Source organism: Agelaius phoeniceus, chromosome 12 (assembly GCF_051311805.1).
Source record: "Agelaius phoeniceus isolate bAgePho1 chromosome 12, bAgePho1.hap1, whole genome shotgun sequence".
Lineage (NCBI taxonomy): Eukaryota > Metazoa > Chordata > Aves > Passeriformes > Icteridae > Agelaius > Agelaius phoeniceus.
Window position 1 is genome coordinate 9,390,061 of NC_135276.1, and position 13,970 is coordinate 9,404,030.

A 13,970-nucleotide genomic window follows, 5' to 3' on the forward strand; every position below is an offset into this window, starting at 1 on the left:
GCACACAGCCTTAAACAGGGGAGAGACAGCTCATCTGGGCCAGGTCTCCAGATGTACCTTGTGTTACCAATTTTCTCAGAAAACATTGGAAAAAATATCTCCTCCAAGTTATTGCAATATTTCAATTTTAGTTATTTTTCCAGTAGTTAAACATTTCATGTTTATAAAAGCCTTTGAAGTTTATATAAAATAAGCAATTGACTTGTGTGAAAACCACTGTCACAATGTTAATTATAAGCAGGCACTGAGCTTTTCCACAAACAAAATTGTTTGTAGTTCTTTTAGGCTTTGACAGGAAAATTGTAGGCTGATGAAAACCAGTTGGTAGCTCATAATCCCTTATTCCAAAAAACTGGGTGTGGATATCTGTACTGGTGTGTCTTCACAGACCACAGTGCCTCTGCCCACAGCAAACTGCCAAAAGTGGACCTTAAACAGCTCAGAGAAAAACACCATCTTGTAGAATGGAAAAAACCAAAGGAAAAACAAACTGGCCAACCTCACTAATATTTACATTTTGGTGATAATTCATCCTCTCTGTTTCTGAGGTCAACCTTTCAGGGCATTAAAGCAAATACATATATTTTCATAAGTTGCCGCATAAACCTCGTGAGAAGGAAAAACAAAAAGAAAAATCCAAGACCATTGGAAAAAGAAAATACCACTGATATAAAAATGGCATGGCAACTTATTGAATTTATTGCAACATCCTTCAAGAAAAAGGTGAATCAAACGTGCAATTTCACTTCTTTCTTCTAGAAGAAAGACGAAAACCTGTCATTCATCAAAGTAGGCTACTTGATTTTAAAGGAAAATAGAAAAAAATTCTACCAAAACAAGAAACTTTTTGAGTGTCATCAAGAGTATTTTCCGAGGATCATCCTCCCCTTTAATAGAAAGCACAAACAATAAATTTGTTTAACAATAGAAGCCACCCCTTAGCATTCTTGCACAGAAAGGGCCCTGCAGTGCCTGGTTCAGGGACAAGTCCACACTCCCTGGGCTGAGCCCACAGGCATGGACAGCTGTGTGCTCCCAGATCCAGAAAGGATTTTGCACTGGGCTGCTGTAAATGGCCCCCACACATCATGGACAAGCCTGGGTGAGGAGTTTGTTCTGCCCCTCTATTCAACAGCATGTAAGGGACTGAGATTCCTTAGTAAACAACACGTTAATTCTATCATCATCATTTGGGGAACAAGGATTTTAAATTCCATTGTGCATATTTTGGCTTAAACCTGATTTGTAATATTACACAAAATCTTTCTGAAGTGGAAAATAATTGCATAAAAATAATATAATATCTTCAATGAGTTAATAAAATTTAATTCTCAATAGAGTCTCTAAAAATACATTCAGTGATGCAAATATCCACAGCAAATAAAGCATACAGAACCAAAATTTCTAAGGCTGTGCAAAATATTCGGCAGGGTACAGGGCCAGCTGGAGAATGTCATTCATTAAAAAATATATGTGAAAATTCCCTGTCCCAAAGGCTTCTCATAGCACTTCTAATTTTATTGAAGTTAAAAGAGATTTCATTCATCTCAAGATTTGGAAGAAAGCTGTAGATGGAAGCAGTGCCTTAAGAGAAAAAGAAAGAAAATATTTTAAAAACCTATTTTCATCCATTCATACTAATTCTAATTCATCTTTTTCCACATAGGAGCCTTGGAAAATCCAAGAACAAAGAGTGACATCCTTCCACTGTATATTGTTCCACTTTTCTTCCTACACATAGGTATGGTCTTTAACTGATTCCAAACCTGCTCCTTTAATTATTCCAAATAAAGCCTAATTTCAAAGTTTTGCTGTATTGCTTTGAGAACTACATTAAATATCTTTTTCAAGCAACTTGCCTGTATTTGTCCCTTTACACTGCAAGGACAGCACCAGTCATTATTGTCAGATATACAGGGCTCAAAAATAGAAGTATCTCAAGTACACAAAATAAAGTTATTTCATCAATGCACGCGGTTTCCAATATTCTGCGAAGTCTGACCCGCACGGTGTGACACAGAAAAAGGCATTAATATTTGAACTCCAAAATGACAAAACAAGACCTGGCTGAATGAAATCCTCTCATTGGTAACAATGCTTTGAGAGTATAAAGAAACAGAATCGACACTGGGAAATTTTGTTACTTGGTATGCAAGACCAAGGCATTCCTTAAAAAGCCTTCCTGAAAACCATCAAGGAGTTTAACCAGAGAAAAAGTAAATTTTCCTTCTCTGTTAATTTTATCTGCTTGAATAGTAGACTACTTGAACTTTTTGTATTTGGAAATCACTATTTGCAGCAATAAAAAAATCATAAATCTTACAGAGCGACAAAAAAGTTGAATGAGACACGATAACCTAACAAGGATCCTGAGGCACTGAAGGTCTGGGACACTGATGAGAGCTGCTTCCAAGATCATACCCTTTAGACAGCCCAGTCTCTGTGCAGGACAGATATCAGAGTTCCCAGCTTCCCTAAAAAGCATGAGAAAGTGGGTAGTGAGAAAGTAAAACCAAGCCTGAAACAGGAATGCATAATTCTTAAAATAAAATAACATCTTAAAAACTGATGACAAATTTGATTTTTTATAAAAGAACACAATTACAAAAGACGAAATGTAAAATATTCATCTATTTTAGCTGTCCTTCAAATAGATTTAGAGCACTGCTTCCCTCTACACCCATAAAAATATGTAGCAATCACTGTAGTAAAAGATGAAAATACAACTACTGAAATACAATTATGTTGTTGAGACACTATTAAACCCATAGAACATTCTTCACATAAGGGAGAAGTTTCTTCAAAAAATGTGTATGGGTGAATGATGTGCTATAAAAATCCAAGAAGACAATAGTAAGTGCATCTACATGTAACATTGAGCTTGAGCTTCTATTAGCCAGAGTTTAGAAACAAGGCAATTGAGAACTTCTATATAGACAATACCATCTGTGATTTTGAGTGACTAGAGCAGATCCTTTCAGCTTACAAGAAATGATTGCTGGTATATACCAACACAGGGAGGCTACTCAGAAAAGTGTCAGTGCTTAGAATATCCAAGAGTCTCTCATAAAACTGAAAACAGATGTGGAATTACTAAAAATCCAGATATGATTTCTAATCACTAGATTTGTATCTAAATTTGTAAAATGATGATAAATTTGTGGTCCTTGCCTTAGATACCTCCTGGGAAATGTGACCTACATTGGCAGGAGTAGCAAAACCTCCTGATGTCATGTGTCTGCTGGTAGCTGAAAAGGCTCTCATCACATCCCTAAAATCAAGAACAAAACTAGCCAGCCAGAGTAAGTCTGAAGAGGGATATGACAATCCAACCAGTTTAGAGATATTTTGCAGAGGAGAAACTGAAATACCTTTCCCAAAATAGCCCAATTGAATGCTAGTAGTTGTGGAAAGCTAAAGGTAGGGTTTTCTAGCATGCCTCTGGTTTGACTATGTCATTTTCATCCCACCCTCTGCATCCAGCAGTCTTCCCAATAATTTTCTTCTCAGGCTGAACTCTGGAAGTAATTATACTTTACCCTTTCTTTCCAGTGTCTTTACTGACTAAAGCTAGAGAAGTCTCTGCCCTTGTCTCTCTTCCATATTAGTTTTTCAATCCATGAGCATCTGATGGCCATTTCTGCAAGAACATGTCAGTGGAAGCTCTGAAGTGAGCACATTATTAATTAGACCAAACCACAATAACCGTCTGGAACACAGTTCAAGAATTTTGGCCAAACCTTTTCAGCTCTTACTTGCCATCTCCTAATTCAAATATTCAGCCAATATGTCAGAGATTGAAAAACAGTCTATAAGAAGAAATGTGTACTGAAAAGTTTCTGTTCTGTAGTGTGGGGTGAATGCTTTGGAGGAGCTGTTGGAATAAATAGCTGTAATTCTGACAACATGTAAAAGTGCTTCTGCTTTGCTGGCATGGATTTGTAAATCATGTGTTTATTGCAGTTGTTACTGACACATGAACAACAGCTCAGGATAAACATTTCTGTAGGAATGTGGTCTTCAAGCCCTTTACTGTGAAAGAAAGACCTTGCAAGGTCAACTGTAGAGCAAGGGCAAAACCAGCAGCTCCAGGCAGAGGCATCAAGCTGCAGTATGAGTGGCTCACATGCAGGACTCCAATGAAACTCTGAAAACAGTGGGTCAAAGGAGAAAAAGGAAGAAGCATTACAGCATCAGCTGGTCATGGTCTTAGCAGCTGAGCAGCTAAAGATACGTGAGGACTGCTGTGAATGAGAGGGAAAAAACCACAACAAAACACACAAAAACCAAGCTTTCTGTCAGCTCTTGAATACAGTCTCAAACCCATCAGTGGCTTGTGACTGATTTTTAAGGAAGGAGCTAAATGTGCTTAGCAACCATAAGCACCAAACACAGCACTGAAAGGTCAAGAAACATAGCATAAAAATAATAATCTAAATGTAAAGGCCAAATTCTCACTTGTGGTTTTTCTGCTGAACAGACCTACCCCTTAATCAAAACAGTTCAAATAAATGTACAGATTAGCCTCGATTATCCAGTCTTGACTTGTTTGAAATTCCAGGATAACCAGGATATATTGCCTTATTTATTCACTGAAACTATTTTTTCTAAGAAATCTGTTTTCCTTTAAGATTTTAAGAAATGTGGTATGCAAAGGCAAAACAGAAGTTGGGGATATCCTCTAGTGTTTAGCAATGATATTACATAATATTTCTACATAATGATTTCCAGATCTGTGTCAATGTGCTTAGAGAAAGGCAGTGGAGGGCAGAACTATTGTGATGTGAGAAACATGCAAAAGGCCAAACGGGGGATCCAGGTTTCCTAATTTTAAGTGTGATGTTGAGTAGATAATGTCTAAGCTGTGCAAGGAAGGACAAAGTCTTCACATGAGCACAGAACAAGCTGGGTCCAAGCACAAGACAAGAGCAGCACCTGATGCTGTGTGAGGCAGCACTGTGCCCATGGGGTCAGTGCTGTGCTGGCTCACTTGGGCTGATTTGGGACTGGATCTACACAGCACCAGGCAGACACAGGATGCTGGGAGCCCTCCCCAGCCCACTGCATCAAACCATGCTGATGGTCCCTGCTACCCAACAGAGCCACTGCCTGCATTATTCACAGCTACAGCAGTTACTAGCCATGGGCAACGCTCAAAATATGAAACAAGCACCCCTAAGAGCCTCCATTTGGAAAACCTAACCTAAATAGGTTAATTTTTAATAAATTACAAAGTACTTCACCATTCTTGATGACTTCAACACTAACTTATTAGTTCAGCAACACTTACAGCAGATATTTCAATCCACAAGGAGCTTTACGCCCTGCAAATTTGGGGTTTTTAGGTTTTGGTCATCTTCCTCCCCACTCTTTGAGGTTAAACAGCTTAAATGCAGCTGTTAATCATCTCCCTTGATGAAGTTAATGAGTACATCACACCCTCATCTGAATCCTACCTATTGGGAAGGAATCCAAAGCAGCACCTAATTTAAGGCTGTCAGTGTAAAACTACCAGATTTCAGACTCATGTTAAAGTTCATGTTTCAGTCTATGTACTCAATCTTTGCCTTTTCATGTGCCTACTTAATTTTTGCTATACAATTATCTGTGCAGATATGAGCTACCTGAATAAATCTGCAAGGCTTCTTCCACATACAGAATTATATATCTCCTAAACCTCTATCCTTTCCAGGGAGAACTTAATCCATTTATATAATTTATCCTTACTTGTTAATCCAAAAATACCTGAATTCTGGTTACATGTTTAGCTGTGAGCTCAAAAAGCAGACAGTCCTTTCACAAGAGTCTGAAAATACTCCATAAATCATAAATAAACAAGTACTTTTTTTTAAATTCAGAAACAGCTTAAAGAAATTTAAATTCACATGGAAGTATATAATTAATTTCATTGTGACATTAGAGCTAAATAAAAATTTAAATTGTTTGCATTATGAAGCAGTTATAAAATATGTGCATTAATTACATATCTCAGCAGCTTGATTCTCAATTATAACTTGATAGCCATATTAAAGGAGGGGGTTTATCACACAGGTAAACAAAAATCAATTTTGAAACCATAATCTGTAAACATAAATGCACACAAATGCACACAAAGCTGTCTATGGTATGATCCAAATTATTGTTATTTGGGTGGGAGGGCCAGTGAGGATGTTTTCACAAGCAAGACACACATATTGTTTGCTTGCATAATCCTCACACAGTACAGTCATGGCCCTCATATCTGTTAACACATTTCATTTGGTGACAGGAATGGGTACATATTTGTAACAAACAGATTTGGAAGCCCTGGGGTTTTTTGTTAATTTATAAATCATGTTACATGAGGTCAGAATTCCTCAAACATATAACATTCATACAACTAAATAGATTCATATGTGGTACTTTGATGACCTGATTAAGTGCCAGAGCTCACATACAAACACAGACACAACCAAAATGAAGATAAGGTAGATTCTTTTGTCAAAGATGTATTTGAGATTAATGGCAAGCTGACAGCCTGAATGGGTTCCACTGCACAGAGGCAATTACTGCAGTAGGTAAAGCAAGTGATAAAGATTTATTTAGTACAAGGCTGATATTCATTAATCTCTTTAAACCCCACGTTAATGTTGTTTAAAGTACTGTAGTTCTTCTCTGGAAAGGTCTGTTGAATCTATGACAGAAAAGGCAGACCTGCATAAATGCAGTGCAGGTCTCCACAGACTATGACATTTCTATACCTCCACAGGGAGGCAAGTATTTTAGATTAGTTTGGTTAGCACTGCAGATGCAGCATGCTGATTTACTAAACTCTGATGCAAGTTCCAAAAATAATTAGCTTATCAAAGATCCACTTTCCTTCCTCTCTTTTATTAGTGTGCTAAATATGGCATTGTTGCAAGGAAATCATTTCACAAGTATTCAAACACTAAGCAGTGACTTGTCAAAACTGAGTCCTTTTAAAAAAGAGCTCATTTTCAGTGTTCTCTTCTTTTAAAAGATATTCATATTACACGACTATCTAAACAAATGTCATTCATCTGTGTAACTCTTTCCATGCTATTAGGGAAAAAAAGGAATTAGTAAGTGCTTCTGAAAGTCAAGTTATTTTATTGATCCAACATCATCAGAGCCAGCAACAAAATAAACAATTAAATGGACTCGTGGCACACAAGCTTTTCATGAACCAGCTTTGAGGTGCCACGTAAGAAACTTGTTGAATGGAGAAGAAGCTAAAATTTTGTACTTCAGTCCTAAATTTTCTTTGTTGCAGATATTCATTTAGAAGGGCATTTTTTTCTCCCAAGGAAAGAAATATCATTTTGATTTGTCACACAGAAAATACTCCCTTTGAGATAGGTTAGTTCCTTCATTTTGTGAGCAAGTGTTGTTTCTCAACCCATCAGTAAGAAAGAATATTGTTTCAAAAACCACAGTCAAGGTTCCCAGTTACTACTGGTGTGCATATAAATAATCAGCAAGACACCCACTGCCCCTCCTAATTTTTTATCTTCAGAAAGCATATTAAAATGATTTATTTCTAGCCTGCTACTCATAGCGAATGCAAGTCAACCTCTCCTTACCTTGCCAGTGACAGGGATATCAACAGAACCCCAGGTACCAACTCCCTGGTGAACTGTGCCTGGGGCAAAATCAGCTGCAATAATTCCAGCAACTGGAAATAAAAAGGAATGTTAACAGTAGAAGCTAATCCAGCACACATTGAAGTTACATGAATGGCTTACACTATGTAGATAAAAATAAAAATCACCAATGCTAAATGCAAAAATGTATTCTATGAGACCACACAAAAACAGTGAAACATGTTTTAATCAATTTCAATTAGAAGGTATTTCAAGCCTGTATTAAAACTTTCTTAAACTAGTAGAATCATGCAGAAATGGAATTATAAAAAACAGATTTGCACATAAAAGGAAAACAAGTCAGCAGGTGCCATCTTCATTTCAATAGTAATATATTAAACATTTTTTGTTACTGATTTTTTGTGGTATTGTTTCAATAAGTTTTCATACAGTAGGGTTGCTTAACCCAAGTTAGCACAAAAATAGTGGGGTTGGCCCACTGTCTCTCTAGCATTTTTTCACCCACACACTTCCTTATTTCTTTCCTGCTCTCCCCTCTCTCTATGTGGCCTCTACAGTTTCGTGTCTTCATTGAAATGCCTTCCAGAAATGCCTTTGTGCTGACAGAGTTGCCTTTTCCAAAAGAGCAAAATTCTCCAGAGACTGGGGTTTCCAGATCTGAATGCTTAATTTCATATTCCAGCCCAGCAAGGGCAAGGATTCAAAAATACTGGATCAGGTGATCAAACTACAAGGGCTAGTTATGTTGAAATATTCCCTTATTTTCCAATGCTATTTCAATATTAACATCTATCAAAATATTTTGAAGAGCTGTATTAACATTTCATAAGCCTGATATCCAGTCTATCAGTAAATCTACCCATAGAAGTCTGTGCCAGTTATTAAATAAAACTAAAAATAAAGAATATTTTTCTCATGGTAAATATCTATTTTCCAAAATAATAATAAAACCCAATAACCCACAACACTTAAATCATAAAAGAAGCAAGCCCCATTGAAACACCAACACTTCTGCCCCCCTAAAACCAAACCCAAGATCTCCACACTTTGCCCGTCAAACAGCAGCAAATATTTAGTAACTACCAGTTTCTTTTATCCCAGTTGTTATGTGCTTTCCTTTCCTTGCCTATGAGGTAAACAAACTACTTTTTCAGTATACAAAATTATAAAAACACAACAAACAAACAAACAACCCCAAACAAAAAATAAACCTAAATCGCTTTGCTCAGAACTTAAAGGAAAAAATATCTTTGCATCAAATACATAGCACCAGTGTTACACCTAAATTTCATTGCAACTTCAGTTTGCATTCAGCTTGGAGTAGTTCTAATAATGACATTTCCTCAAGTCCTCTATGCTGATTCTCATATTTGAAAGGTGTCCAAACTCTAGAAACCTATGTATCTGGCTGAACCAGACTTGGATAAAGAATGGTTAGGTCTCTAACAGGCAAAATACTTCCTCCTCATTCAGGTCATTAAGTGCTCAAGTATGGAGTATTTCCATAGAAGGAGAATTCTATCTTTCATGTCCTCCATCTTCAATTTCAAACTGTCTCTAAGAAAATGATCATATAAATGTAATTTCATAAAATAATTTTATATTATGGGATTGTTTGGGATTGTATGGGATTTTATACTATGGGATTGTTACCAATTCACAAAAATCTGTTGTTATCTGTAGCCTACTTGTCAGTAACAATCAATCCATGTAAAATGATTGTAACAAACAGATTTGGAAGTTTACAAACATTTTTTTCAGTTGTCATTAACTTCTACTAAACAATATAAAATCAAATTTCCTAGACAGTAAGCTACTGGTCTACAATTTGGGTTTCTTTCAATACCTGCCTTTTCAATTACAATCACAGAGCCCCTTTATTACTTGAAATATCTCTAATATCATAATTGATCAAAAGTAAAAACATCAAGGCCAAAGAAAACCAAAATTAAGAAAAAATCCCAAAAACTTCCCTACTTAATTTTTTTAAAACAAACCAAACCAAAGGCCCAAAAGAATGTATTTTACCCTTCAATGATGATTTCAGCATCTGGTATGAACAGATAGATATGCCAACAAAATTATTTCTTAGTGTTGCACCCTCTCCTGACAGCTATTCTCCCCAAATCTCTGCACTAACAAGTTTGTCCTTGCAAAGAATGTGGGAGGGCTCTCCTTTGGCTCAGGATGGATGGGTCTCACAGGAAAGGTGTTGAAGGGGTTGGCCATGGAATGCATACAGGCAGTATGGCTTTGCTCTCTCCAGGTGTCTAAGATACAGGAATGAGAGTGGGATGGTGGAATCAGCTGCAGGCCCTGGTCAGCAGCTCCTGAGCTCTCTGGCCATTTCCTCCCCCTGTCCCCCCAGCCCAGGGCCTGCTGATGCAGGACAGAAGGAGCACAGCAAGCCCAAAGGGGCTGCACTGCAGCTCCTGTGTGCAGAGCAGTTTAAGTCTGGCTAAGAAGGAAGGAGAACTCTGGATCTAGGCTATCTGCACATGGGTACAAAACCAGGACATTGCTTCTTGTCCTGTCACTGGAGACCTGCCAAAAGAGCCTTGCTCTGATTTCTTCACACCCTTCCTTGAAGGTACACTGATAAAATCCCCTGAACTCTCTCTTCTCCAGTCCCCTCTGCCTCAGACTTTCCTCTGGGAATAGATGATACAAAGACAATGTCTTAATCATCCTTGTAGCCCTTCTCTGGACTCTGTCCACCAGCTCCATGTCTCTCCCGCCTACAACTACTGGCTAACACAAGAAGGGGAGGATTTGTGATGCTGGAAAAGTTGCTATGACAATTTAAACTGTGGTCATGTTACTCATAAAAGGTGAAATCACCTGTGAATTTATTCATATTCATCATGAGTGCTTGCCAAACCACAGCACCAGACAATCATTTTTTCTATGTGAACCAAATCATTTACAGAAAAGCTATTTTAAACACTGCTTATAAGAATTTCCAATATTTTCATGTCCCAATACCTCTCAAGTCAGGCTCCCTCAGTGCCCTTAGTCAAATGATATCAGCCTCAGAATAAGAGAAAGATTTTAACAAATACATTTTAGAAATCTCAAAGTGATTAAAGTAGTTTTTCTATGCATAGTAATGAGGTGGTTTTCAGGTTTGCTCTTAAAGGGCTCAAAGCAAGTTTGAAGATGTGATCTCAGAGCTAAAAGTGACATGCTCACTGGAAAGCTGGTAGTGTCCCCTTTACATTATTATGCACAAGTCTAATATTTCTAATAGACTGGATTTTAAAATACCTGGCATTAATCTCATCATTATCACTAAAACTGACCTAGTCTTAGGCCAAGGAACTCCAGCTAGAAATTCCATTTAGGGAAAGTGGAAAATACTTACTAAAGGGGGGGATTTAAAAAGACCAAATAAAAATTATTCATTTAAAGGCAGAACTGAAGGCTAAGAATAATTCTAAACAACAACAGCAAAGTCATCTCTCACTGAAGACACAGAAAGTATTTGATAGTAATTTTTCCATGTGGCTGTGTAATTAGCACTATTTGTTTGCTACAAGGCAGTTAAGAATTATACTAGAGAGAGGTATCACTGTGCAACTTTATGTAAAATATGCTCAGTCCAAAGATTCAAAGGAATTGCAAAAATTCTGGTTGTTTAGAATTAGCTCTACCTTTTTGGTAGAATTTTTGGTATCCTATATTTTAAATGGATTTCTTGAAATTGCTGAAAAACTAAATAGGAAAAATGAAAATGAGAAAAATCTAAAAGATCCTAAAAAAACAGGACAACCACAGGCTTTTAGGTCTAGCTGTCAAGGTCAACTGATATCATTAGACTTACATGAACGAGTTACAGCAGGGAAATCATGTTAGGAAATATGGGTCAAGTCATCATGCAGTAATAAAGCTGTTACCTCCAGACTCAGTTTTTGAAATATTCTTTAAAATCTGTCATGGTTTAGCATTTCTAATATTACAGTCATAATCGAACTATGAAGGATGCCAATGTTTATAAAGGGCCACCTAAATATTTATTTTGATGTTTTAAAGAAAGAACCCAAACAAACAAAAGAAGCCCCCTCCACAAAAAAAATCCCAACATGCAAATCCAAAAAATTCTCAATTTAGTCCACATCTACTCTGTCCCTAAACATTTACAAGCAGAAAAATAGAATATATATATATATATATACATACACACACATATACATTAAAGTATATTATGTTTATATATACCAAAACATTTAGGGTAAAGAGTTTCTTAAAGGATAAGAGTTTCTGTGGTTACAATGTAGAGCTGGAATGATAAGATCATTACAATAAAAATACAAAGACCAAACAGACAAAAAAAATAAATCCCATGTAAATAGGAATTACAGTGCCAAATCAGACAAGGTGGCAAAGTGACATAATCAAGTAGATACAGCACTAAATCTAGGGCACTCTCTTACTACCATCTCACAAGCTCAGTCTAAAAATTAGGTTGCAACATTCTCAAATGTATATTCTCATTTACAGTTTAGGGAGGCATTTTCAAAGCACTCTGTGTTGGCGTAACTGCTCCCACTGAAGTCACAAGGACCTTAACAATTGATTTCTAAGGAAGCAGGGTTAGGCTGAGCCCTTTTGAAATCCCACTGTAAATGATTTACATGGAGAGAATCGGAGCTTCTATGGCATCCTTAGGATTATAAGCACCTCCAAGGGCTTGAAAAAAAATGAATGATTAGATACAATGTGCTCAGTATACACGGAGTAAGAGCTCACAGAAACCCTTGGACATTCAAACCTGCTTAGCTAAGAAGAAAGCGTGCAGATAAACTACCCCCCATTTTTAATAACTGCTGCTCACATGAGCAAACTGGTAGTTAAAGATTATCAAAAGACAGCTACAGAGGGACAGCCAAGAGCTCTATATGCCATCCCCACAGATCTTCATTCCCCCTGCCTATTCCCAGCTCAAACATGCCTTGGCCCCCACTGAAAATTCGAGCTTTAGCTTCTTTTGTCCCCTCTCAGCCCTGCGTGGGGTGGACAGAGCAGAACTGCCTGCAGAGGCAGATCAGGGGAAAGGCAAACAACCCTGGGAGGAGGAGAGGACAAGATGTGCTCATGTACCACATTGCCTGGCCACAGCACGGGTTTAACAGGGATGGAGCCCCAGATCAAATGTACAGAAAGACCCTGGGTACTCCAAAATTAGGTATCAGAAATGCTGACATCATTTCAGTGAATCACAGCAATTAGCTGAGTAGGTTTATTTTTGTTCTTTTGAAGACATGGCAAATGTAAGATTTTTTCCAAGTTTAGTACGAAAGTATACACAAAATTGGTTTATATGTTGCTCAGATTTAGGCCTTGAAATACCAGTTTGATCTCTTTTTCAGACGCTAAATACAATGGAAGCCATTTAAATGAATAATGCATTTTTTTAATGGAACAGAAAAGTAATATAAGTGGGGCATGTTAATTCCCAGGCATGCGAAATTTATTGTCACTTAGGTGCCCACTGGGAATAATTTATGCATCCTCGATTAAGAAAATATTTTTAATTTGAATTTGCATATTTTACTCATTACAACTAACCTTGACACAGTCCTTTTTCGAGGTGCCATGCCCTTAGGTGGGGGTTTACAAAATGTCCACTTACCAGGAAGAAATAATGAAACAAAGGTGCACACTTGTTTTCTAAGGAGAAAAATAATGTATGTCTGGACAATAAACACCCTTAGCTTGCAATAGTCTTTGCTTTTGTGTACTACAATTAAAACTGAATCAGAATTTATTCTTCCTTCTTTAAAGGAGACATTTATTCAAGACCTTGAAATCAAGCTAATGTAAGGATAGTATGGTGAATTCCAGCACAAAGCAACAACTTTAAAAAAAAAATCAGAAAATCACAAGGGTCATGTAGAGAGACAAAAAACTGGCAATAAAACTAATCTCTCCATCTTCCATTACAATAACATACACACACCAGTGAACAGCTCATGGAAAAGCATTCAGTTTTCACAGCTTTCTTCTGACAGGTCAGCAACTGTGAAGTTCTAAGATTTGTAAAACCAGAATTTAAAAGTGTTCCCATGAAACCACAGTCAGAGCCACCCTTAAAACACTTGTCTCTAAAACTTTCAGAAGCAGTTATGTTAATTTTAAAAACAATTCCAAAAAAGGCCAATGGGTAACAAGCACCTGTCCCTTCCCCATTTGGGCTCTGCTCCTCTCCAGGTGAGAACACTGCTGCAAGCTCTTTTCTGGGAAGTAATAACATGCAATTTCAGCCATGCAAGGAACTCCTGCACATCAACAAGCATTCCTGAATAATCTCACATAGTGGCATCTACACACAGCTTTCTAAAAGAAATTTTAGCCACCACAAAGAAA